Genomic DNA, 26,431 nt, shown 5'->3' with positions numbered 1-26,431 from the left:
TGTGGAATAGATTAAATTTTATATTGGCATTTGGTTCTTTATAAATTCCATCCCAGGTTGTTTCTTGTAAACTACTCTTAAAAACATTTGCCCTGTAGTCATTAATGATTCTGACTGACTTCCGCTGAGGTGTATCAACATTGTAAGGCACTATGTCATTTATCCTGACTAACTGTGCATCATGATCAGAGAGAGCATTTGTTACTGGGTAAAAAGTTATTTTCTTGCTTTGTGCCTCATCAAAGAAGACATTATCAGTTAGGGACCTACCATCTTTATCCACCCGTGTTGGAAAGTTAAATACTGAGAGCAACTTGTAGGATCCAAATAAGGTTTCCAGATCATTTTTCCTGTCAGAATCCATTACAAAATCTACATTGAAGTCACCACAGACTATTAACTGCTTGCTGATGTCTGACAGGCAGCACAGTAAGGAATCCAGGTTCCTCATAAATAGTTCAAAATTTCCCAGTGGGGATCTATATACTGTTACAATTAAAAGTGAACTGTTTTTCAACGTTAATTCACAAGCACACACTTCTATGTGCTGATTACTACAAAATCTACTTGTTTCAGTGCTTTTGAACTTTTGTTCTGACTTAATACATGCAACAACTCCCCCTTTTCCCATATTAGTTCTGTATGAGTAAGCTGCAAGACTGTAATCTTTTATATGTAACTTATATAACCCTGTGGTGATGTGGCGCTCAGACAGGCACAGGCCTCTAAATTTTGCAAGCGCAACAAGCTCTTCTACCTTATTACTCAATCCTCTGATATTTTGGTGGAATAAGCTAACCTCACTTTTCTGTGCATTCTTGTAGGGCTCTTCTGTTATAGTGACATCTTTCAAAACACGCTGCCTGAAACTTGATTCTAACCTAACAAGAGTGCCCCTCCGACATCAGAAACCACAGGGATCTTGCATTGTGTGATGGTGGCCCCCCGTACACTTCCTGTAAGAAGTTCAGTCAACCTATCTTTCCCTCTCCCACTCAGGTGTAGGTCATGTCTAGAATAACCCCATCTCCCAATTGTAGCAATGCGCACTGCAGTCATATGAGAATTCATTTCAGTCAGCAGTAATCTGCTCAACTCAGAGTTAACACAGCTCACAGCAATATTAACCCAGGGCTGGTCATGGGGCTGCAAGATATCCATGAAACTCACATTTTTCTGGGTAGTTGCTGCTCCTATTTTATTCAGGCCACCTCTAATGCTGTTAATTGCTGTTCTTAGCCAGGCTATTTCCTGCTCCACCTACTATAATGACCCCATCCTCTTTGCCAAAACTTTTTCATAATTTTCCTATGTCCTCTGTCGCCCAGCTAAGGCTAGCACTTGGCTTCACAATACTTGTTACCTGGCACCCTGCTCCCAACTTTTCCTGCACCATCTGGCCCACACCCCTCGTAGGGCTACTACCTAGCAACAAGATTCTTTTCTTCCTACTGTGTTCAGAGACCGACCTACACTGAGTCTCTTGGCTGGAAGCCTACTGTAACATACTGTATATGAGGCTCTTCCCCTCTTATTTCAGGTAACAAGCCAAATTTATTTGATGCTGATAGCTCAAATGTAGAAGAAGTTGATGAGCTGGAACATTGCCTATTACCATTACCCAGTTCCGGCGACCTATTTTCCCCCTTCAATCTATCTAGTTCCAATTTTGCGTAATCTAATTCAGCCCGAAGGGCACAAATGTTTGCCTCCTGTTCAGTGTCTCTCTTGTCTTTTTTGCAGAGCCTACAGTTCCATGGGAGGGTCTCATTGAGATCCCCATTCAGTTCCCCACTACAAGCACTTCAGTGAAATTCCATTCCACAGTCTACATATACCACTCCCTCTTTGACTGTCCTATGGCAACATCCACACTTACCGTGCATTGCAAGACAGATTATATGCTCCAAAGGAATTAAATCACTTAACATGCTACACACAACACGAATGTTCACTATTTATGAGCAGCAAAGTTGAGCCTACCGTTTAGCACTTCCGGTGTTTTAATAAAATGTAAAAAGTTATTTATTTTCACTTACGACATGAACTTAGCACTCACTTAAATTTAGTATCTGTTAATGTAATCACAACCGAATGGATTTTACTATACGCACACTGTATGTAAACAAAAGACTAGTTCAAAAGTTTCTAAATAAAATCACTTTGCACTGTTTATGTGACGAGACAAACGAAAACAAAGATCTGCGTCTACATTATTTGACCTTTTCACTTATTTCTGAGCTGGATGAACAACACAAACTGTATTTTACTGAAACAATCTGGTAACTGACAGTATATGTAAATTAAACAAAACTTACACCAAAGTTCGTGTCTATGAAATGTTTCTTTTTTTCTGAAAAATAAGCAAATAAAAATGAAACTTTCAATAGATGGCCTACAATAGGTATTAATTTATTTATTTATGATAGACTATATAAATTTATGTATAATATTATATTGCATTTCCAATTAATTGTTGATGATTCCTTTTGATCAGACTCTAGCATCTAGTATATTATGGTCATAACACTGAATACTTAATATTTCTCTCATGATAAAAATGAAAATATTGTTAGGTTATTTGCTATACGAAGCAGCCACTCTCCCATTACAACTCTCAGGGCTACTTGTGACATGCATTACCAAGATACACTTCAAGGCTTGAGTGTGGATGGCCCCTTCTAATGTTTTACTAGTGCACCCATGAGTAAGAAATCTGTGACTGAAACCACAGCATAAGGCACACAAATAATTTTCACAGTCTATAGTTGAGAGTCGAGTTTCATACTCTGGTGTAAAGATGTTCAATAAGCTAATAAGCTCTCACTAGCATATGTCACAAGGTTGGAAGAAGGAAAGGTTTTCTGAGCAGGATACTTGAGAAATGTTTTTATAATTTAAATGAATGTGTTAGCTCACAGGAATATTAATCACTCATGAAGATAACAGCTCTTTATGTGTTGTTTGCGTGAAAGAGAGAGAGAGAGAGAGAGAGAGAGAGAGAGAGAGAGAGAGAGAGAGGATGGAGGGCAGGGGGGAGGGGGGGGGGGGAGTGGTGAGGCATTTCTCTGTTGGTCTTCTGTTTTCTCTTATCCTGGTACAACTGTATTATGCACCAACTTGACAAAGTTAGTCAAATATAAGAAGAGCAACAAAATTTTATGAATTAAATAGTTTTCGCAGGAGTTTGTGAGTCTATGGAAGAGTAAACAAAACTTTTTAAGTGATGTTATTGCTTATTGTTTTTATGCACAATGTACACTGACTATGAGATTTAGATACATGTGATATTATCATAACTATTTCTGTTAAAGACCATTTTTCAAATTCCGACTTCGTCATCCAGATTTAGGGTTTCTGTGGTTTCCATAAGTGGCTAAGGGTAATTCTGAGTTGGTTCCATTAACAGTGGCCACTTCCAATATCCTCACCTGTCCAAGTCAAATCCAAGCCAAGTTTTCTTGCTTTTCATGCATAATTAAATTTGTGTAATGTATTTGACATGCTCTATGCTATTATCATGAATGTTGAAAGCACAAACAAATAAACATGGTACTGTCAATGGTTTTAGACATGGAACATCAGATTAAAATACCTTGATTTCCAGAAAAGCAATACATTAATGCAGAATCAATGCAATCACACCCTGAGCCATACAATTAGTTCAGCTGGAATTGCTATATATTTGCAATGTCCTAATTTACAGACAAGAAAATTAGAATACTTCACAAACTTCCATTACTGGCTGTCTTAGGGGATAGTATAGGAAAGCACAGCTAAGCCATGGTGGCTCCTAAGTTCTTTTTTGGGGAGATCAGCAGTAGAATGATTGGATGTGATGGCCCAGGAAATCTGCTTTTGAACTAGGCTGATCTCTCTGTGCAGTACAGTCCCCCAAAAATAAGTCTTTCCTTCTCATCACATTTATTAAGTCTCACCTGACCCAGGTTTCTGGGTGACGTTTCCGAATTCGATCCCTTTTCCTAAGCCTCACCAGTGTTTTTCCTTCGTCCCGCTTCTCTCGCTTTCAACCTTCGGCCAGAAGAAGGAGACACTAGCTCAGAAAGCTTGCAAAATTTAATACTTTTTATATGCATGTTCTTCTGCACCTGCTTGGTGAGAAGATTTTTTTATCTATCCAATTACACTATATATTCATAGGATTTGTAGTTGACAATACTGACACATTCAGAAGAAACTACATAATTCATACGGTGAACACTATATAGAAATTAATACACATTTGGATAACACTTACTTAAGCAATGTATAGAAAGGTGTACACTATTCCGTATATTTCATTTTCAATAGGCTTACAACAGAACTGAGAAACTGAGTGATAAATCCCAAGTATTCAAATCACAGTTGAAAAGTTGCCTTGCGGCACACTCCTCTGTTATGTACAGGACTTCCCCACAGTAGTTCAGAATTTTTCTCTGTTATGTGTTATTTATTCTCATACTCTCTGGTTTCTGGTGTTTTATTAATTATTGTTTGTAATTTTTCCAATTCAGCATATTGTGTCTATGTACAGACTTTTACATGGCTGTGTAGCTTTGGCTTCCATGGTCCCATGGAACCTGATAAGTAAATTAATAAAATAGAATAAATGATGACAAGTATTAAAGTTTTGAACATAGCTGCGTGGTCAGCGACCGTTTACAAAGTAAAATTAAAGCAATAGCAGCCATCAGTTGGGGGGGGGGGGGGGGGGGGAAGTCTTTTGAACTAGGTTTCAGCACTGCTATGAGTGCTTTCATCAGAAGTAAAACACTCAATCTGGCCTATAACATAACTACAAAATTATACGAAAAACTTTTTTAAGTGTCAGAACTGACTAGGAGTACAAAAAAGAAACAGTACTTACATGTCAAATATAAAAATAAATATCAAGCGATAAATTTTTAGTTACAAAATTTTTGAGTAGAATACATAGAAGGCAAGCCACTATGGGCTGCTTGCACGTGTTGAGCTACGGTAGCATCAGACTGAGATGCCCGTGCAGTTACCAAAATATTTTTTCTAAGTCGACTAATAATTTTTTGTTTATTAAATGGTTTATATTAATTACATTTCATTTAATACTGCTTTTCTGATCGCCAAGTTATTCAGCTCCCTTTGTATTTCTAAAATGGCGTTTTCAGCCTTTAAACTGTTAAGCTCTTAGTAGACTAGTTGTTACCGTGTCTGCTGCTGTCAGATAAAAAAATATTGCCTTTTGCTTCATGTACTAAATAATGTTCATTGTAGCATTCGTCTGTCTATATTTTGAATGTTAAGTATCCTGTTTGTCTTTGCAGCTACCAGATGGCACTCTTGGTGTAATGTTCACCTGCTCGCAAATGCTAATGTGGGCGCCTCAGTCTGATGCTATCATAGCGCAATACATGCGAGCAGCCCATAGTGGCTTGCCTTCTATGTATTCTATTTCAAAAATTTTGTGACTAAAGCTTTATGACTTGATATTTAGTTTTATACATGACACGTAAGTACTGTTTCTTTTTTGTACTTCCAGTCAGTATTTACACTAAAAATTTTTTCCTATAATTTTGTAATTATGTTATAGGCCAGTCTGAGTGTTCTACTTCTGATGAAGGCACTCATATCAATGCCAAAACCTAAATCTAAAGACTTCTTTCTTGCGATCGAGGGATGCTATTGCTTTAATTGGTGACAAGTATAACAAAAATGCGATACGGACTCTAAAGTACAAAGCAAGAGTCCACTATTCTGGATCATGGATATGTAACAAAATATTCATTGCAAACATAATCAGGAAAGAATAACGTTGGAAATTTGTAAATATATTTATAACCCCCATAATTTATCTCATTGCTTTGATTCTAGCTTTTTAAAACACAGATAAAGACAGGACAGCCCTTTGTAAGTAGGCCACCATTCATACAGAACAATACTATTCTTCTTCAACAGTAATCAGTATATTAACACAATTGCAAAGAACAAACTAGTAGATCACTAGTAGCTAATAATTACACTATGGAAGCAGCAGAGATTTTCAAAGTTACACATTTTGTTAATGCAGTAAGATGAAAAAAATCTTTGTATGCCTACGAGTTCTCTCTCTCTCTCTCTCTCTCTCTCTCTCTCTCTCTCACACACACACACACACACACACACACACACACACACAAAACACCAAATTGTCAACTTTCAACCTAACCTGGACCTTGGGCTGCACTACAGATCAGTCTGCCACCACAAGCAAGATGTTGAGGTGACCCAGTACCACACTTTAACCAATGTTGTCACATTTCCAGACGAATTTTCCATTGTGTAATCTCATGGTGGTATGATATATTCAAAGTGGACTGTATGAAGTATGGTGGCACTCGGCAGTGTGGGATGTTCGTTTCTAAATTGTTTATGAGTGCTGTTAGTCATTCATTGGACTACGTGAGTGCTGTTGGAAGAATAATATTGAAAGAGTTTTTGTCACTTTGTTAATGTGTTATTTTGATGTTGGCAGTTACAGGAACAGTTTCATTTTTAGGTTTGGAATTATTAGTGCATTGTGTTGATTACAATTGGAGATTTAATTTTATGTTTTGTGTTTGGTTTGTTATGGATATGACAATGAAGTTCACTTGTAGGTCCCTGCTTGTTGCAATGGCGGATGAAATGTTGACCATGATTAAATTCCTATGGTTATTTGGTTTAATTGGCAAGTATTAGAAGTATTACACATGTGGACAAGATGTGAGATTAAAAAAAAACTACTGGATCTTGTGTATGTGACATATTCAGGGGACAATGGATGGCGTTCTACATGGGAGGGGGTTCATGGTTTTAGAAGTTTAGGCTGGCCATTCTAGAGATTGTGTTGATAACATACGATTTTTGCTATCACTGGATTTATGTCTTGGCTGACTTTTGTTGATAAGAGTGTTTCTATGGATTTTTTAAAAAATTGTGCTATCCAGGGTACATGTGATTGTGAGCATAGCTGTGTGTGTGTTGTATAATGAAACTGATGTTAATGTAGTACTTTTTATGAATTTTTGTGTTGTGTTGTTAGCTGCTGGTAATTATGTTGGATTGTGATAGATTGTAGATATCATGGACTTTGTCTTACCTACAAGATTAATATTATTGTTTTAACTACATAAGTAATGTTACGATGTTACACACTGGATTTGACGAGTTGTTTGTGGTTTTGTGGACTTCGTTTGAGCTATACCTGTCACATGAAACTTCTGATACCAGTTTTTTTCCCCCCCAAAATCCCGTAATCCTCATGGTTGTTCTGTTAGCTTAATGTTATTTCTGCCACCATTTTATTTTTTGTGTCTCTACATGTATGTCATGAGGGACGTCATTGTCACCAAATGTATAAGTTTGAAATATAGGTGTCTGCCATATTGATGATGTCACAGGTCAGAGCCCATTTGGGGGTGGGGGGGGGGGGGGGGGGTAAGCACAATCTTTGGTTTGGCCTTGTTATTGTATCATATAATCACAAAATTCAGCAGCCTATGCCTCTTTATTAGTATGCTGTAGTGATGGAAAGAGTATCACCATTAAGTGTACGTCGTGCAACCAGCTCTCCAAATGTGACATCTTCAATTCACTAAAATCAAAAAAACTGAATCTACGTTATTTAAACTGGATACGAGAAGGAGCAAATATAACTCTGAGGTTCAGTATACATAGAAAATACACCATGAAGAGAGCAGGAATTTAACCCAGAACAATGGAGAGTATAGTGAACCTGAATCTCAAGCCACTGTGCCTTTATACATATTCTGCAAGCCACCATACATGCATGACAGAGTGTACCTATTACCACTGCTAGTCTTTCTCTTTCCCGTCCCACTCACGACTGGAGTGAGGAAGAAATGGCCATCTATACGTTTCCTAGGAATTACAATTTCCCTCATATTGTCTCCACAGTTCTTATGCAATAAGTATTTTGGTGGCAGTATAATTTTTCTGCAGTCTGTTCCAAATGACAGTTTTCTAAACTTTCTCAATAGTGTTCCACAATAAGAATGCCTTCTATCTCCAGGGATTCCAATTTGAATTTAGGGAGCATTTACACACTACACACTTGCTGATTGAACCTACAGGTGACAAATTTGGCAGCCAAATAGTTTCAAAGAAAACTCGGTCCACCGCCATGCTTTAGATATGTACCTCCAAGTTGCTACTGGTATCTTGTAGCAATGACAGTTTAGATATAATTAGCAAACGTGCTGTCTTTCATTTAAACACCACGTTCCTGTATACTATGACAAGTTTTATGTACTGCTTTTTCCTACCTTGTCTCCTTCACTTTTTTTATGCTTGACAGTCATTACGTTTCTAACAGCATATCTATTATTTTATCTGTCGAGTTAATGATGCTCTCAGGTTTGTATGGCAAAGTCAACCATCAATGTTAAGCTATAATCACGCAATTTTTTTGCCTGCACTAGGAAAAAGTGTTTACTAAACATTTACTCGAATGAAAGTGAAATGTAAGCAATTTGGGGCGCCCTTTGGTCTGAAGGAGATAACTTTTGGTTACAGGCGGTAGATTTGGTTATATATGCCTCTATCAACAGTACTTTTGTAAAAATCTACAAACCAACAGTAACAATAATTATACGCAAAAAAGTGCCGATAAATGAATCTGTTGACAAGTGGTAACACAGGTATTTAAGCGCGCTGGATGTCCCATCAATTCATCAGTATAGGTAATCTCACACGAGACAACAACGAATGATAGTGACAACTGCAGAGTGATTGGAATACAGTATTTACTACTCTATTTGTTTCATTCCTCCATAACTGTGTATTTCGCGTAATAAATTGGCTATAGACTGAGTGGGCTTATTAGTAGCAGGACACATATTAGTACATATGTTTGCTTTGTATAGTCATATATTTACAAAAACACATCTAGTTACGTCTGAAATACCTGTGAGCTTCCACCCAAAACTTTATATATAAGCAAAAGTTTACTTATTGGTGTTTACTGTCAAACACCATTAATAAACATTGGAGTAACTGGCAGTGACAGTATAGCCAACATAAGATCAAGATCAAACACAGCCAGCTTAGCCACACCACAAACGTAACAATTTTCAATTGCTCTGGTTGGCTGCTCAAAGGCTGAGCGCCAACGTGCAATGTTTACGTTGTCGTGACGCTAAAGGGTACTGACAATTCCTCGATAGTAAGCGTTTTTCCGACGGAAAGCAGTGTTGTGTGTAGGTAGTGTGACTATTCACTGTATAAACCACCTAATTTCTGATGACGTTTTGCTTTTAATGTTATTGTAATAACCACTGTATTTATTGCGGATCTGCCGTGTATTTGGAATAGGTTTATACTCTTACCAAGTTTTGAATGGTGAAACATATTGTGTAGTTCTCCAAAGGCCACCAATTGCAATATTTACTTTGCATTTAATAGTTTCTTCTTGCAGTTATGAACTTCATGAGAAACAATTACAGCACGAGACTGTTATTATTTACGCTATCAATTTTACAATGACAGACGCATCATTGTTACGTGTTACAATAGGTTTTTTTGTTAAGTGGGAATTTTCACCAGCATAGTAAAGGTTGGTTTGAACATGGCGGCACTGTGCAAAATGTGGTTAAACGGGAGGTGGTATGCCCTTTCCTTCCTCCACTCAGCCAATAGTTTAAAATGGACTTTTAAACCACTTTGCAACTTTCATTTATCACATGAACGAGTCATTGCCAGTAGAGATTGTCAGAAAGAAAACAATTCGCCCACAGATTTACCTGTTGTTGTTGTTGTTGTTGTTGTGGTCTTCAGTCCAGAGAGGTTTGATGCAACTCTCCATGCTACTCTATCCTGTGCAAGCTTCTTCATATCCCAGTACCTACTGCAACCTTCATCCTTCTGAATCTGATTAGTGTATTCATCTCTTGGTCTCCCTCTACGATTTCTGTTCTACCAACTGATCCCTTCTTCTAGTCAAGTTGTGCCACAAACTACTCTTCTCCCCATTTCTATTCAATACCTCCTCACTAGTTACCTGATCAACCCATCTAATCTTCAGCATTCTTCTGTAGCACCACATTTCGAAAGTTTCTATTCTCTTCTTGTCCAAACTATTTATCGTCCATGTTTCACTTCCATACATGGCTACACTCCATACAAATACTTTCAGAAACGACTTCCTGGCACTTCAATCAATACTCGATGTTAACAAATTTCTCTTCTTCAGAAACGCTTTCCTTGCCGTTGACAGTCTACATTTTATATCCTCTCTACTTCGACCATCATCAGTTATTTTGCTCCCCAAATAGCAAAACACCTTTACTACTTTAAGTGTCTCATTTCCTAATGTAATTCCCTCAGCGTGCCTCAACGATACAGATAGCCGTACCGTAGGTGCAAACACAACGGAGGTTGAGAAGCCAGACAAACATGTGGTTCCTGAAGAGGGGCAGCAGCCTTTTCAGTAGTTGCAGGGGGAAGAGTCTGGATGATTGACTGATCTGACCTAGTAACACTAACCAAATCGGCCTTGCTGTTGTGGTACTGCGAGCAGCTGAAAGTAAGGGGAAATTACGGCTGTAATTTTTCCCTAGGGCATGCAGCTTTACTGGATGATTAGATGATGATGCCGTCCTCTTGGGTAAAATATTCCGTAGTTAAAATAGTCCCCCATTCGGATCTCTGGGCGGGGCTACTCAAGAGGACGTTGTTATCAGGAGAAAGAAAACTGGCGTTCTACGGATCGGAGTGTGGAATGTCAGATCCCTTAATCAGGCAGGTAGGTTAGAAAATTTAAAAAGGAAAATGGATAGGTTAAAGTTAGATATAGTGGGAATTAGTGAAGTTCGATGGCAGGAGGAACAAGACTTTTGGTCAGGTGAATACAGGGTTATAAATACAAAATCAAATAGGGGTAATGCAGGAGTAGCTTTAATAATGAATAGGAAAATAGGAGTGCGAGTAAGCTACTACAAACAGCATAGTGAACGCATTATTGTGGCCAAGATAGACACGAAGCCCACGCCTACTACTGTAGTACAAGTTTATATGCCAACTAGCTCTGCAGATGATGAAGAAATTGATGTAATGTATGATGAGATAAAAGAAATTATTCAGGTAGTGAAGGGAGAATTTTGCGCGGAGCATAACTTCATCATAGCTAACATTTGGTTCAAGAATCATGAAAGAAGGTTGTATATGTGGAAGAACCCTGGACATACTAGAAGGTTTCAAATAGATTATATAATGGTAAGAGAGAGATTTAGGAACCAGGTTTTAAATTGTAAGACATTTCCAGGGGCAGATGTGGACTCTGACCACAATCTATTTGTTATGAACTGTAGATTAAAACTGAAGAAACTGCAAAAAAGTGGGAATTTAAGGAGATGGGACCTGGATAAACTGAAAGAACCAGAGGCTGTACACAATTTCAGAGAGCATAAGGGAACAATTGACAGGAATGGGGGAAAGAAATACAATAGAAGAAGAATGGGTAGCTTTGAGAGATGAAGTAGTGATGGCAGCAGAGGATCCAGTAGGTAAAAAGACGAGGGCTAGTAGAAATCCTTGGGTAACACTAGTAGAAATCCTTGGGTGACAGAAGAGATACTGAATTTAATTGATGAAAGGAGAAAATATGGGACCTGGATAAACTGACTGAACCAGAGGTTGTACAGAGTTTGAGGGAGAGCATAAGGGAACAATTGACAGGAATGGGGGAAAGAAATACTGTAGAAGAAGAATGGGTAGCTTTGAGGGATGAAATAATGAAGGCAACAGAGAAACAAGTAGGTAAAAAGACGAGGGTTAATAGAAATCCTTGGGTGACAGAAGAGATACTGAGTTTAATTGATGAAAGGAGAAAATACAAAAATGCAGTAAATGAAGCAGCAAAAAAGGAATACAAACATCTCAAAAATGAGATCGACAGGAAGTGCGAAATGGCTAAGCAGGGATGGCTACAGGACAAATGCAAAGTTGTAGAGGCTTATCTCATGAGGGGTAAGATAGATACTGCCTACAGGAAAATTAAAGAGACCTTTGGAGAAAAGAGAACCTCTTGCATGAATATCAAGAGCTCAGATAGAAACCCAGTTCTACGTAAAGAAGGGAAAGCAGAAAGGTGGAAGGAGTATATAGAGGGTCTATACAGGGGCAATGTTCGTGAGGACAATATTATGGAAATGGAAGAGGATGTAGATGAATATGAAATGGGAGAGATGATACTGTGTGAAGAGTTTGACAGAGCACTGAAAGACCTAAGTTGAAACAAGGCCCCGGGAGTAGACAACATTCCATTAGAACTACTGACAGCCTTTGGAGAGCCAGCCCTGACAAAACTCTACCATCTGGTAAGCAAGATGTATGAGACAGGCGAAATTCCCTTAGACTTCAAGGAGAATATAATAATTCCAATCCCATAGAATGCCGATGTTGACAGATGTGAAAATTACCGAACTATCAGTTTAATAAGTACAGCTGCAAAATACTAATGCGAATTCTTTACAGACGAATGGAAAAACTGGTAGAAGCCGACCTCGGGGAAGATCAGTTTGGATTCCGTAGAAATGTTGGAACATGTGAGTCAATACTGACCCTACAACTTATCTTAGAAGAAAGATTAATGAAAGGTAAACCTACGTTTCTAGTATTTGGAGATTTAGAGAAAGCTTTTGACAATGTTGACTGGAATACTTTCTTTCAAATTCTGAAGGTGGCTGTGGTAAAATACAGGAAGCGAAAGGCTATTTACAATTTGTACAGAAAGCAGATGGCAGTTGTAAGAGTCGAGGGACATGAAAGGGAAGCAGTGGTTTGGAAGGGAGGAGACAGGGTTGTTGCCTTTCCCCAATGCTATTCAATCTGTATATTGAGCAAGCAGTAAAGGAAACAAAATAAAAATTCGGACTAGGTATTAAAATCCATGGAGAAGAAATGGTAATTCTGTCAGAGACAGCAAAGGACTTGGAAGAGCAGTTGAACGGAATGGACAGTGTCTTGAAAGGAGGATATAAGATGAACATGAACAGATTTACCTATTTTACTTAAAAAGTAAGAATTTAGTCAACTAACAATGAAGTTAAAACACTGCCTTTTTAACACAACCAAGGAAGATGGAGCTTTCCCATGCCCTTTCCTTAGTAGTACATTTATTTCGAAAGTACTAGTTTAAACTTACATGAACAGTGCTAAGTGTATATTGATTGTTTATTGTTAATACATAATATAGATTAATTTTTATGGTATTCTTGTATTATGTTAATGCTTGTCTTTTTTTAAATATATGCTGTGACTTCTTTGCACATCTTTTTGATGGAGCCTAGAGACACGATGTGTGGGTAAACCATGAACATTTGTAGTATGAAATTTATCCATTTAACAGCTGTACTCTGTTGTAAACAACTATGATACATGATTTTCTTTGAAGATCTTACTGTTGGAAGGCTTCCATACTGTCCATTACATTTGTTGATTCCTTCCCCTCCTCATTCAAGGCTCATAGTGTCCTGCTGCTACTGCCAATAAGGAGGACATTCAGGGATGTGAAATATGTTAGGGTATGAATTTACAAAAGACAAGAAAATCATACGAACTTCATCTTTACACCATATTAACAATTTCCTATCACTATATTGCATATTGCTATTCATGCTAATTAAAGAGAACAACAACACTGAAACAAGCTGGGTAATTTCATCTCAAATCATGCAGGTCTAGAGTGAATGTGTCACATCATTATTCCAGACATTTCTGAAAAATATATGTTGAGATTCGACATGACACCTCAAAAAAACTAAAATATTTCAATTTTGTGGTGAGTTTCTAAAATGCTATGGGCCTGTCTAAATTGTATTTGTGAAAATGTCATAATGAAAGGAATAGAAATCTGAAATTATTTTTAGGAAAAACATTGTTCTCAGTATTATCAGATATGATTAACATATACACACTTCTGAGCTTGCTTTCATCTTTAATCTGGAACGTAAAGTATGGAAAGTTTGTAACTTATAGCAAATTTCAGAATTGTGTTTTGAAAATATGAACAGTCACAGGAATAGAAATACTGCTAACTGTCAACTGTGGCATTAATGCCTGAGCTCTACATCTAAATCTAAAGGCCTACTCTGCAAACCACTGTGAGATATTTGGCAGAGGGTATATGCCATTGTACCATTTATTAGGGTTCCTTCCTGTTCCGTTTACAAATGGAGCATGGGAAGAATGATTGTTTGAATTCCACTGTGTGTACAGTTGTTGTTGTTATGGTCTTCAGTCCTGAGACTGGTTTGAAAGCAGCTCTCCATGCTACTCTATCCTGTGCAAGCTTCTTCATCTCCCAGTACCTACTGCAACCTACATCCTTCTGTATCTGTTTAGCGTATTCATCTCTTGGTCTCCCTCTAAGATTTTTACCCTCCACGCTGCCCTCCAATACTAAATTGGTGATCCCTTGATGCCTCAGAACATGTCCTACCAACCAATCCCTTCTTCTAGTCAAGTTGTGCCACAAACTCCTCTTCTCCCCATTTCTATTCAATACCTCCTCATTAGTTGTGTGATCTACCCACCTAATCTTCAGCATTCTGCTGTAGCACCACATTTCGAAAGCTTCTATTCTCTTCTTGTCCAAGCTATTAATCGTCCATGTTTCACTTCCATACATGGCTACACTCCATACAAATACTTTCAGAAACGACTTCCTGACACTTAAATCTCTACTCGATGTTAACAAATTTCTCTTCTTCAGAAACGCTTTCCTTACCATTGCCAGTCTACATTGTATATCCTCTCTACTTCGACCATCATCTGTTATTTTACTCCCTAAATAGCAAAACACCTTTACTACTTTAAGTGTCTCATTTCCTAATCTAATTCCCTCAGCATCACCCGATTTAATTTGACTACATTCCATTATCCTCATTTTGCTTTTGTTGATGTTCATCTTATATCCTCCTTTCAAGACACTGTCTATTCCATTCAACTGCTCTTCCAGGTCCTTTGCTGTCTCTGGCGAATTACAATATCGTCTGCGAACCTCAACGTTTTTATTTCTTCTCCATGGATTTTAATTCCCACTTCGAATTTTTCTTTTGTTTCTTTCAGTGCTCGCTCAATATACAGATTGAATAACATCGGGGAGAGGCTACAACCCTGTCTCACTCCCTTCCCAGCCACTGCTTCCCTTTCATGCCCCTCGACTCTTATAACTGCCATCTGGTTTCTGCACAAATTGTAAATAACTTTTCGCTCCCTGTATTTTACCCCTGCCACCTTAAGAACTTGAAAGAGAGTATTCCAATCAACATTGTCAAAAGCTTTCTCTAAGTCCACAAATACTAGAAACATAGGCGAGCCTTTCCTTAATCTGTCTTCTAAGATAAGTCATAGGGTCAGTATTGCCTCATGTGTTCCAACATTTCTACAGAATCCAAACTGATCTTACCCGAGGTCAGCTCCTGCCAGTTTTTCCATTCGTCTGTAAAGAATTCATGTTAGTATTTTGCAGCCGTGACTTAGTTCGGTAATTTTCACATCTGTCAACATCCACATTCTATGGGATTGGAATTATTATATTCTTCTTGAAGCCTGAGGGTATTTCGCCTGTCTCATATATCTTGCTCACCAGATGGTAGAGTTTTGTCAGGGCTGGCTCTCCCAAGGCTATCAGTAGTTCTAATGGAATGTATACTCGCGGGGCCTTGTTTCGACTTAGGTCTTCCAGTGCTCTGCCAAACTCTTCACGCACTATCATATCTCCCATTTCATCTTCATCTACATTCTCTTCCATTTCCATAATATTGTCCTCAAGTACATCACCCTTGTATAGACCCTCTATATACACCTTCCACCTTTCTGCTTTCCCTTCTTTGCTTAGAACTGGGTTTCTATCTGAGCTCTTGATATTCATACAAGTAGTTCTCTTTTCTCCAAAGGTCTCTTCAATTTTCCTGTAGGCAGTATCTATCTTACCCCCAGTGAGATAAGCCTCCACATCCTTACATTTGTCCTCTAGCCATCCCTGCTAACCATTTTGAACTTCCTGTCGATCTCATTTTTGAGACGTTTGTATTCCTTTTTGGCTACTTCATTTACTGCATTTTTATATTCTCTCCTTTCATCAATTAAATTCAGTATCTCTTCTGTCACCCAAGGATTTCTACTAGTGTTACCCAAGGATTTCTACTAGCCCTCGTCTTTTTACCTACTTGATCCTCTGCTGCCATCACTACTTCATCTCTCAAAGCTACCCATTCTTCTTCTATTGTATTTCTTTCCCCCATTCCTGTCAATTGTTCCCTTATTCTCTCTGAAATTGTGTACAGCCTCTGGTTCTTTCAGTTTATCCAGGTCCCATCTCCTTAAATTCCCACCTTTTTGCAGTTTCTTCAGTTTTAATCTACAGTTCATAACAAATAGATTGTGGTCAGAGTCCACATCTGCCCCTGGAAATGTCTTACAATTTAAAACCTGGCTCCTAAATCTCTCTCTTACCATTATATAATCTATCTGATACCTTTTAGTATCTCCAGGCTTCTTCCATGTATACGACCTTCTTTCATGATTCTTGAACCAAGTGTTAGCTATTACTAAGTTATGCCCTGTGCAAAATTCTACCAGGCGGCATCCTCTTTCATTTCATAGCCCCAATCCATATTCACCTACGACGTTTCCTTCTCTTCCTTTTCCTACCATCGAATACCAGTCACCCATGACTATTAAATTTTCATCTCCCTTCACTACCTGAATAATTTCTTTTATCTCATCACACATTTCATCAATTTCTTCATCATCTGCAGAGCTAGTTGGCATATAAACTTGTGCTACTGTTGTAGGCATGGACTTCATGTCTATCTTGGCCACAATAAGGGTTCATGATGCTGTTTGTAGTAGCTTACCCGCACTCCTATTTTTTATTCAGTATTAAACCTACTCCTGCATTACCCCTATTTGATTTTGTGTTTATAACCCTGTATTCGCCTGACCAAAAGTCTTGTTCCTCCTGCCATCGAACTTCACTAACTCCCACTATATCTAACTTTAACCTATCCATTTCCCTTTTTAAATTTTCTAACCTACCTGCCCGTTTAAGGGATCTGACATTCCATGCTCTGATCCATAGAACGCGTTTTCTTTCTCCTAATACTGACATCCTCTTGAGTAGTCCCCACCCGGAGATCCGAACGGGGAACTATTTTACCTCCGGAATATTTTACGCAAGAGGATGCCATCATCATTTCACCATACAGTAAAGCTGCATGCCCTCGGGAAAAATTACGGCTGTAGTTTTCCCTTGCTTTCAGCAGTTCACAGTACCAGCACAGCAAGGCTGTTTTGGTTAGTGTTACACAAGGCCAGATCAGTCTATCATCCAGACTGTTGCCTCTGCAACTACTGAAAAGGCTGCTGCCCCTCTTTAGGAACCACACATTTGTCTGGCCTGTCAACAGATACCCCTCCGTTGTGGTTGCACCTACGCTACAGCTATCTGTATCACTGAACCATGCAAGTGCCCCCACCAATGGCAAGGTCCATAGTTCATGGGGAGGGGGGTCAGTAATCATTATAATTTTATCCTCAAGCTTCCTATGCAAACTATACTTAGGGGTTGTAGTATATTCGTAATGTAATCACTGAAAGCAGTTTCATGAAACTTTCTTAGTTGACTTTCTCCAAGATAGTTTTCATATGTCTTCAGGAGTCTTCCAGTTAAGTTCCTTCAGTGTCTGTGTGACTCTCTCACACAGATTAAACAAACCTGTGACCATTCTTGCTGCCCTTCTCTGCATACGTTCAGTATCCCGCTTTACTCTTGTTTGGTATGGGTCCCACACACTTGAGCAGTATTGTAGGATGGGTTGCACAAGTGTTTTGCAAGCAATCTCCTTTGTCGACTGTTTGCACTTCACCAGTATTCTACCAATAAACCGAAGTCTGCCACCTGCTTTATCCACAACTGAACCTTCATATCCCTGCAAAGTGTTACACCCAAGATTTGTATGAGTTGGCTGATTCCAACAGTGACTCATTGATATTATAGTCCTCGGATACTATTTGTTTTTCTTTTTGTGAAGTGCACAGTTTTACATTTCTGAACATTTTGAGCAATTTGAAATCTCTGCACCGCTTTGGAATCTTATGAAGTTCTGACTGAATATTTATGTAGCTTCTCTCAGATAGTACTTCATTAAAGATAACTACGCCATCTGCAAAAAGCCTGTTTTTGCTATTAATATTGTCTGCAAGATCATTAATATACAACATAAAAAGCATGGGTCCCAACACACTTCCCTGGGAGGCACCTGAAGTTACTTATACATCTGATGATGACTCTCCATCCAAGATAACGTGCTGTGTCCTCCCTGCCAGAAAGTCCTCAGTCCAGTCACAAATATCACTTGGTACACCATGTGATTGTACTTTTGACAGTAAGTGCAGGTACGGTACTGAGTCAGATGCTTTTCGGAAATCAAGAAACACTGCATCTACTTGTTTGCTTGATCTAAAGCTTTCAGTGTTACGTGTGAAATGTGCGAGTTGAGTTTCACATGATCAATGTTTTCAAAAACCACACTGGTTGGCACTGAGGAGGTCATTCTGTTCAAGATACCTCATTTTGTTTGAGCTCATAATATGTTCTAAGACCCTTCAACAAATTGGTGTCAATGGCGTTGAATGGTAGTTTTGTTGATCACTTCTACTAACCTCCATGTGGATGGGTGTGACCTGTGCCTCTTTCCAAGAACTTGGCATAATGTTTTGTTCAAGGGATCTACAATAAATTATAGTTAGAAGAGGGGCTAACTCGGGCACAAATTCAATAGAGGATCTGACAGGGATTACATCAGGTCATGGGACTTTGTTCAATTATAATGATTTCAGCTGTTTCTGAATACCACTAATACTAATACTTACTTCATTCATCTCTTAAGTGGTACGAGGATTAAATTGGGGCAGTTCTCCTGTTTTCCTTTGTAAAGGAACATTTGAAAATGGAGTTAAGCATTTCAGCTTTTGCTTTACTACCCTCAGTTTCAGATCCTGTCTCATTTGCTAGTGACTGGACACTTTGGTGCCACCATAATCATTTACGTATGACCAGAATTTCTTTGGATTTTGTGAAATTTCATTTGACAATATTCTGCTACAGTAGTCATTGAATTCATGCACATTGATCTCTTGGCAGTGAAACTTGTTTCATTTAGCATCTCTCTATCTATAGCACTATGCTTTGTTTTATATCTGTTATGCAGTAACCTGTTTCTTTAGAAGTTTCTTTGCGGTGACTGTATACTATTATGAACTGTTTTACTAGGCACTTATCTATACAGTACATGGTCAACTATTCTTTTAAACGTGAGGCGGAGTTCCTCTACATGCTTCAGCCATATGCTGAAAGTTTCAGTTCCTCATTGAGATATGACACTACTGATTTTTATGTAGTTCACTGAACATATATATCTTTCTGCTTGTTTTAGTTGTCCTTTGTACATTGGTAATCATTGTTGTCACAATTGTGTCTTGGTCACTTAGATTAGTTTCCATGTGGACAGCCTCAAAGAGGTCAGGTCTATTTGCTGTCATTAGGTCCAATATATTTCCATAATGGGTGGGGTTCCTAACTATTTGTTCAAGGTAGTTTTCAGAAAAGGCATTTAGTAAACTTTCACAGGATGCCTTATCATGCCCATCACTAAGAAAACCGTAATTTTCCCCATTAAATGTTGGATGATTGGAGTCTCCACTGATGATTACAGTATGATTGGGGAACTTACTTACAACTGAACTGAGGTTTTCTCTAAAATATCTGATTACCTCATGAGATTAGTCTGTTGAGTGATAGAAGGATCCACAATGGGGTGGCCCCCTGCGGGTTCGGGGGTAAGAATAGGCCCGCGGTATTCCTGCCTGTCGTAAGAGGCGACTAAAAGGAGTCTCAAATGTTTCGGCCTTATGTGATGGTCCCCTCTCGGGTTTGACCTCCATCTTTCTAAATTATTCCGAAGAGCGAGCCAATTGGGGAAGGGCGCCTTACATGGTGCACTGTATCCGTCGTGCAATTAGACCTTTAGCCGGATTTCTCGTCGTTGCAATGATGTCCCGCTCGTTTTCGATCTCTTGGGCGATTACCACGCTGCACTCTGCAGTGTTTCTTTTAACTGCGACGACGACGTTGGACATTTTGCACCTAAGATCCAGCACGGTAGCCAGTCCGTTGTGGTGGGGCCGCCATGTACCCTCTTGGTTGTAGCCCCCTGACAACACAGGGATCGCTCTACTGATGCCTGCGCCGTTAACTCCCCACGTATGCCAAGGAGTAGATGCCCATCTCCCTGGGGCATCGGGACTCCCGGCAATGGCCATCCTGCCAGGTGGCTATTGCTGCGGCTGGGTGGCGCCCGTGGGGAGGGCCCTTGGTCGGAGTAGGTGGCATCGGGGCGGATGACCCGCAATGAAGCGTGGTACTTCATCTCTCGCTGGTGGGCCTCCACCAGCAGTCTCTAAGCGATCGAGGTCTAACCTCAACGGCAGGAAATACGATCCGCGATCCTTTCCCTCCCTGGCCACTCCATGGGAGGAACGTATGGCAAAAGAAGTCGGTGGAGAATATTCACCCCGGTTCCTTGTGTGCACGCGAGTCGATGGAGAATCGTTTATGTCAACTAAGCCCCAGTTTTTTGTGGAGCATTTAGAGGACAAGTTCGGGGAGGTGGAGGGCTTGTCAAAGATGCGCTCTGGTTCTGTGCTCATCAAAACGGCATCCTCTGCCCAGTCACGGAGGTTGCTCACTTGTGACAAGTTGGGGGATGTTTCAGTTAGCATCACGCCGCATAAGAGTCTCAACATGGTCCAGGGTATTATATTCCACAGGGATCTTCTTCTGCAGTCCGACGATGAATTACGCGCCAACCTCGAACGACGAGGTGTTCACTTCGTCCGGCGCGTCCATCGGGGTCCGAGGGATAATCAGGTAGCCACCGGTGCCTTCATCTTGGCCTTCGAGGGTGATACGTTACCGGAAAAGGTCAAGGTGATGGTCTACCGATGTGACGTCAAGCCCTACATCCCTCCCCCGATGCGGTGCTTCAAGTGCTGGAAGTTCGGCCATATGTCTTCCCGCTGCACTTCCAGCCTCACATGTCGAGATTGCGGACGCCCATCTCATCCCGATACTCCATGTGCCCCGCCTCCTATCTGTGTTAACTGCGGAGAACACCATTCCCCCTGCTCGTCGGACTGTCGGATCTTCCGGAAGGAAAGGAAGATAATGGAATATAAGACCCTGGACCGCCTGACCTACACCGAGGCACGGCGGAAGTTTGAAAGGCTACACCCTGTGCCCATGCCGTCCACCTATGCTGCTGCTGCAACACCTGTTCGCACTTCTTCAGTGTCGTCCCCAACAGTTCGAACTCAGCTCTGTCAGCCCTCACCGGCCCCCTCGGTTGTGGGGGGCACTTCACTCCCTGTTGCTCCTGCTCCATCTACTTCAGGAGCAACACCACCCCAACCACCGGGGACATCTGTTCCCCCTTCACAGCCGGAGAAGCGTGGGCCTTCTTCGGCTCCTCTCGCCCGGAAGGGGTCCCTTGGGGCCCTCCCATCCCAGGCTTTGCCCAGTGCCAAAGCGGACACTCGCCAGTCTGCCAAAAAACCACCGGTCGCTGGTTGTAGGGCGTCGCGGTCGTCTTCAGTCCCTGAGACTGACCCAGTGACGCCCTCCCAGCCAGAACCACCACAGGCACAGCGAGCAAAGCAGTCAAAGAAAAAGGCTCCCAAGAATCCTGAAATTGCGGTGGCACCTGTCCCACCGCACCCTTCTCCCTCTGCGTCCGAAGATGAGGTGGAGATTCTGGCGTCCGCTGAGGACCTCGATCTCGGCGGTCCCTCAGACGCCATGAATAGCACTAGCGTGGGTGCTCAGTCGGAGGCAGCAGGTGATCTGGCGGCGTAATCTGCCTTCCCAGTCCCGTCACGCCTTTCCCAGCCATGGACAACACCATCCTCCAGTGGAACTGCAGCGGTTTCTTCCACCATCTAGCTGAGCTCCGCCAGCTTATCAGCCTTCATCCTTTCCTTTGCATTGCTCTGCAGGAAACTTGGTTTCCAGCAATGCGAACCCCCGCCCTCCGTGGCTATCGGGGTTATTTTAAGAACCGGGCAACTTATGAAAGGGTGTCTGGTGGCGTCTGCATATATGTCGCTCACACTCTGCACAGCGAGTCTGTCCCTCTCCAAACACCTTTAGAGGCTGTCGCTGTACGGGTGTGGACGCCACAGGCTATTACCGTCTGCAGTATCTACCTTCCACCGGATGGTGCTGTCTCGCAGCATGTCCTGGCTGCTCTGATAACCCAACTGCCGCCACCTTTCATGTTGTTGGGCGATTTCAATGCCCACAACCCTCTATGGGGTGGGACTGTCTCCGATGGCCGCGGTCGTGCCGTGGAGCATTTATTGGCTCAGCTCGACCTTAGCCTCTTGAACACCGGTGCTCCCACACATTTCAGTGTGGCCCATGGCTCGTTCTCCGCCATCGATCTCTCTCTTTGCACCCCCGGACTTGTCCCATCCCTCCACTGGAGGGTGCATCCTGACCTGTGTGGCAGTGACCATTTTCCCATCTATTTGTCACTGCCCCAGTGTCATTCTTCTGGGCGTCTGCCACGCTGGGCCCTCCACAGAGCTGACTGGCCGCGTTTTACCTCCGCGGCAACCGTTGAGTGTCCCCGCAGGGTGACATTGACGAGGTGGTCCGTGTCTTCACCACGTCCATCATTTCGGCAGCCGAGGCTGCCATCCCCCGCTCTTCTGGACTCCCTCGGAGGAAGGCTGTACCCTGGTGGTCGCCGGAGATTGCTGAGGCTATTCGCGACCGTAGGCGGGCCCTCCAGCGTCATAGGCGGCACCCGTCTCTCGAGACCCTCATCGCCTTTAAGAGGCTCCGTGCCTTCGCCCGACGTCTGATTACACGGCGTAAGCAAGAGTGCTGGGAGCAGTATGTCTCATCGTTGGGCTCCCGTGTCTCCCCCTCGCTGGTGTGGTCCCGGATACGGCGGATTTATGGACACCAGACCACTTTCGGTGTCCCTGGGATCTCCTTGGACGGCGCTGTATGCACGGACGCTGCCGCCATTGCTGAACGGCTTGCCGCACACTTTGCTCAGAGCTCTGCGACTGCATCTTATCCCCCCGCCTTTCGCTCTCTAAAGGAGCGAGCCGAGCGGACGCCGCTCTCATTTCACACGCGTCGTTCTGAAACATACAATGCCCCTTTCAGCGAGAGGGAATTCCTCGCTGCTCTCGCCAATTGCCCTGATACAGCACCAGGCCCAGACTGCATCCACGCGCAGATGCTGAAGCATCTCTCCAGGGACTGCCAGAGACACATTCTCGCGATATTTAATCGCATTTGGAGCGAAGGTGTGTTCCCGTCGCAATGGCGAGAGGGTGTTATTGTCCCCATCTTGAAGCCCGGTGCGGACCCACTGGCGGTGGACAGCTATCGTCCCATTACCCTCACCAACGTTTTGTGCAAATTGCTCGAACGTATGGTGGGGCGGCGTTTGTGTTGGGTCCTTGAGTCGCGCGGTCTCCTCACTCCATCCCAGGGTGGCTTCCGTCGGGGCCGGTCTGTAGTGGACAATTTGGTGCGGCTGGAATCAGCTGTCCGTACGGCCTTTGCCCGACGTCAGCATCTCGTTGCTGTATTTTTCGATCTGCGGAAAGCGTATGACACCACATGGAGGCATCACATCCTCGCCACGTTGCATGAGTGGGGTCTTCGTGGTCAGCTCCCGGCTTTTCTTCAAAGCTTTTTATTGTGCCGCTCTTTCCGGGTGCAAGTCGGTGCCACCTCTAGTTCCTCTTATATACAGGAAAATGGGGTCCCGCAGGGCTCAGTGTTGAGCGTCTCCTTATTTCTGGTGGCTATTAATGGTCTGGCTGCAGCAGTGGGGTCGTCGGTGTCTCCTTCTTTGTATGCCGACGACTTCTGCATCTCATTTAGCTCCACGACTACGGGAGTCGCCGAACGCCGGCTGCAAGTCGCCATTCGTAAGGCAGCCTCGTGGGCTCTGACTCACGGTTTTCAGTTCTCTGCAGCCACGACTCGAGTTATGCACTTCTGCAGGCGTCGGACGGTCCACCCTCATCCTGAACTTTACCTCGACGGCCACCTGCTTGAGGTGGTGGACACTTGCCGCTTCTTGGGACTCGTGTTTGATGCCCGGCTCACATGGGTTCCTCATATTACTCAGCTGAAGCAAAAATGCTGGCGGCACCTCAACGCCCTCCGCTGCCTTAGCCACACGTCTTGGGGTGCAGATCGCTGCACGCTGCTGCGGTTGTACAGAGCCCTTGTGCAGTCCCGGCTTGATTATGGGAGCCTGGCCTATGGGTCTGCGTCCCCCTCAGTGTTGAAGTTGTTAGACCCCGTATACCACTGTGGGGTTAGGCTTGCCACTGGCGCTTTTCGCACCAGCCCCGTGGATAGTCTACTGGTGGAGGCCGGGGTTCCCCCGCTGCGGATTCGCCGCCATCGTCTGCTCGTCGACTATGCTGTCCACGTTCATTGCTCGCCAGATCATCCCAATCGTCGCCTGCTTTTCCCTGCTATGGTCCTCCATCTGCCCGAACGGCGACCTAGGTCTGGGCTTTCCATAGCTGTCCGTGTCCAGTCCCTGCTGTCAGACCTGGGGTCATTCCCTCTTCTGCCTCCCTTCCGGGTCCGTACACCTACGCCTCCCTGGTGTTTGTCCCGGCCGTCCGTCCGTCTGGATTTGGCACAGGGACCTAAGGACTCGGTTCCGCCTGTGGTCCTCCGTCGCCGTTTTCTTGCGCTCCTCGCCTCATTTCCGGGCTGTGAGCCTGTCTACACGGATGGTTCCCTGGTTGATGGTCGCACTGCCTACGCTTTTGCTCACGCTGCCCATGTTGAGCAACGCTCCTTGCCGGCTGGCTGCAGTATTTTTACTGCAGAGCTGGTGGCAATCATGCGCGCTCTTGAGCATCTGCGTTCCTGCTCAGGTGGGTCCATCGTCATCTGCAGTGACTCCCTGAGCAGCCTTCAGGCCATCGACCGCTGCTATCCCTCCTCTCCTCTGGTGTCCTCCATACAGGAGTCTGTTTCCGCCATTGCCCGTTCTGGTCGTTCGGTGGTCTTGGTTTGGACGCCCGGTCATGTTGGCATCCCAGGGAACGAACGTGTCGACAGGCTGGCTAAAGGGGCGATCGACGCCCCGGCTTTGGAGGTCGGCCTTACGGCTCGCGACCAGCAGATGGTGTTGCGCCGTAAGCTGATTGGGATGTGGGCTGCTGAGTGGCGTGGCATGACAGCCCCGAATAAACTGCGGGCTGTCAAGGAGACGACCGCCGTGTGGCGTTCCTCCCTGCGGGCTTCTCGCAGGGACTCGGTGGTCCTGTGTCGGCTGCGCATCGGCCATACGTACCTGACGCACGGCCATCTCTTGCGTCAGGAGGATCCCCCCCTGTGTCAGTGTGGGTCCCGGCTGACGGTCGGCCACATTTTGCTGGAGTGTCCTCGACTGCGCACCCTCCGGCAATCTTTTCATCTCCCGGGCACTTTGGCTTTGGTTTTATCTGACGATGCCTCCATGGCTGATAACGTTTTAAATTTTATCCGTGGTAGTCCGTTTTATGGTTCGATTTAGGGAGGTCCTGCACCTTTCCCTTTCTGTGTCTTTTGTCCTTGTGCCTGTTGCTGTTCTGGTGTGCCGTGAGATGGTTGACTCTTTCCCTTTTTTGTTGTCGTGGTCAGTCCACCAGTCTCCGGCCATCTTCTTCTCTTCTATTTCTTTCTGTCTGGTGTTCGTCCGTACTCTTCTTTTCTGTAGTGTTCGTTGCCTAATTTGTGTTCTTTAGCACCTGGGGGGGGGGGCAGTCTCCTTCCCCCTTGGGGTTTTATCTGCTCTGCGACTTTGTCTCGCTTGTTTTTGGAATGGGGGACTGATGACCTTCGCTGTTTAGTCCCCCTTACACATCCCAACAACCACCACCACCACCACAATGGGGTGTCCTAGGTGGTTGGGCTTATGGACTTTAGGAAGCACGTAGAAGGTGGGAGTGTGGGGAGTGGTAGGGGTAAGTAGAGAGATGGACTCTGGGGAGAGGTTCTGGGATGGGCCTAAGGATTTGAGTAGTGACTGGAGATCCTGCTGGATTACTGGAATGGGATCACTGTGGCATGGTTTGTTGGTGGAAGTATCTGACAGCTGCCGGTTACTGTGCCCCCACTGAGAGAATCTCTGCTCTCGTAGACCAACACCTTCAATCTATTACCCGGAACCTGTCCTCCTATATAAATGACACCAACCATTTCCTCGACTGACTCTCCACAGTTCCTGTCCTTTTAACGCAGGTGCCCTGCTCGTCACTATTGATGCCACCTCCCTGTACACTAACATTCCTAATGCCCACGGCCTTACTGCTATCG

The 26,431-nt window shown here is 43.1% G+C and overlaps 2 protein-coding genes across 6 annotated transcripts in view; one reads left to right on the top strand and one right to left on the bottom strand.

Moving 5' to 3' along the window:
- Positions 1–9,025, bottom strand: part of LOC126253760 (uncharacterized) — a 38,514-nt gene extending 29,489 nt beyond the window's left edge. The window contains exons 1-2 of one of the 3 annotated variants that reach the window (XM_049955252.1): positions 8,921–8,979; positions 4,259–4,580 (exon numbers count right to left, since the gene is read on the bottom strand). The gene's annotated coding sequence lies outside the window, so the exon portion shown is untranslated. Of the gene's footprint in view, positions 1–2,318; positions 2,338–4,258; positions 4,581–8,920 lie in introns of those variants that run through there. The other 2 variants (XM_049955251.1, XM_049955253.1) reach the window with 2 other exon arrangements.
- A 55-nt stretch (positions 9,026–9,080) lies between these two features.
- Positions 9,081–26,431, top strand: part of LOC126253703 (mannose-6-phosphate isomerase) — a 129,187-nt gene continuing 111,836 nt past the window's right edge. For 2 of the 3 annotated variants that reach the window (XM_049955247.1, XM_049955233.1), the window contains exon 1: positions 9,087–9,216. The gene's annotated coding sequence lies outside the window, so the exon portion shown is untranslated. Of the gene's footprint in view, positions 9,217–26,431 lie in introns of all 3 variants that reach the window. The other variant, XM_049955242.1, reaches the window with a different exon arrangement.

Source organism: Schistocerca nitens, chromosome 1 (genome assembly GCF_023898315.1).
Source record: "Schistocerca nitens isolate TAMUIC-IGC-003100 chromosome 1, iqSchNite1.1, whole genome shotgun sequence".
Classification (NCBI taxonomy): Eukaryota; Metazoa; Arthropoda; class Insecta; order Orthoptera; family Acrididae; genus Schistocerca; species Schistocerca nitens.
Note: the sequence above shows the minus strand (reverse complement) of the source record. Positions and strands in the feature narration are given on the sequence as shown.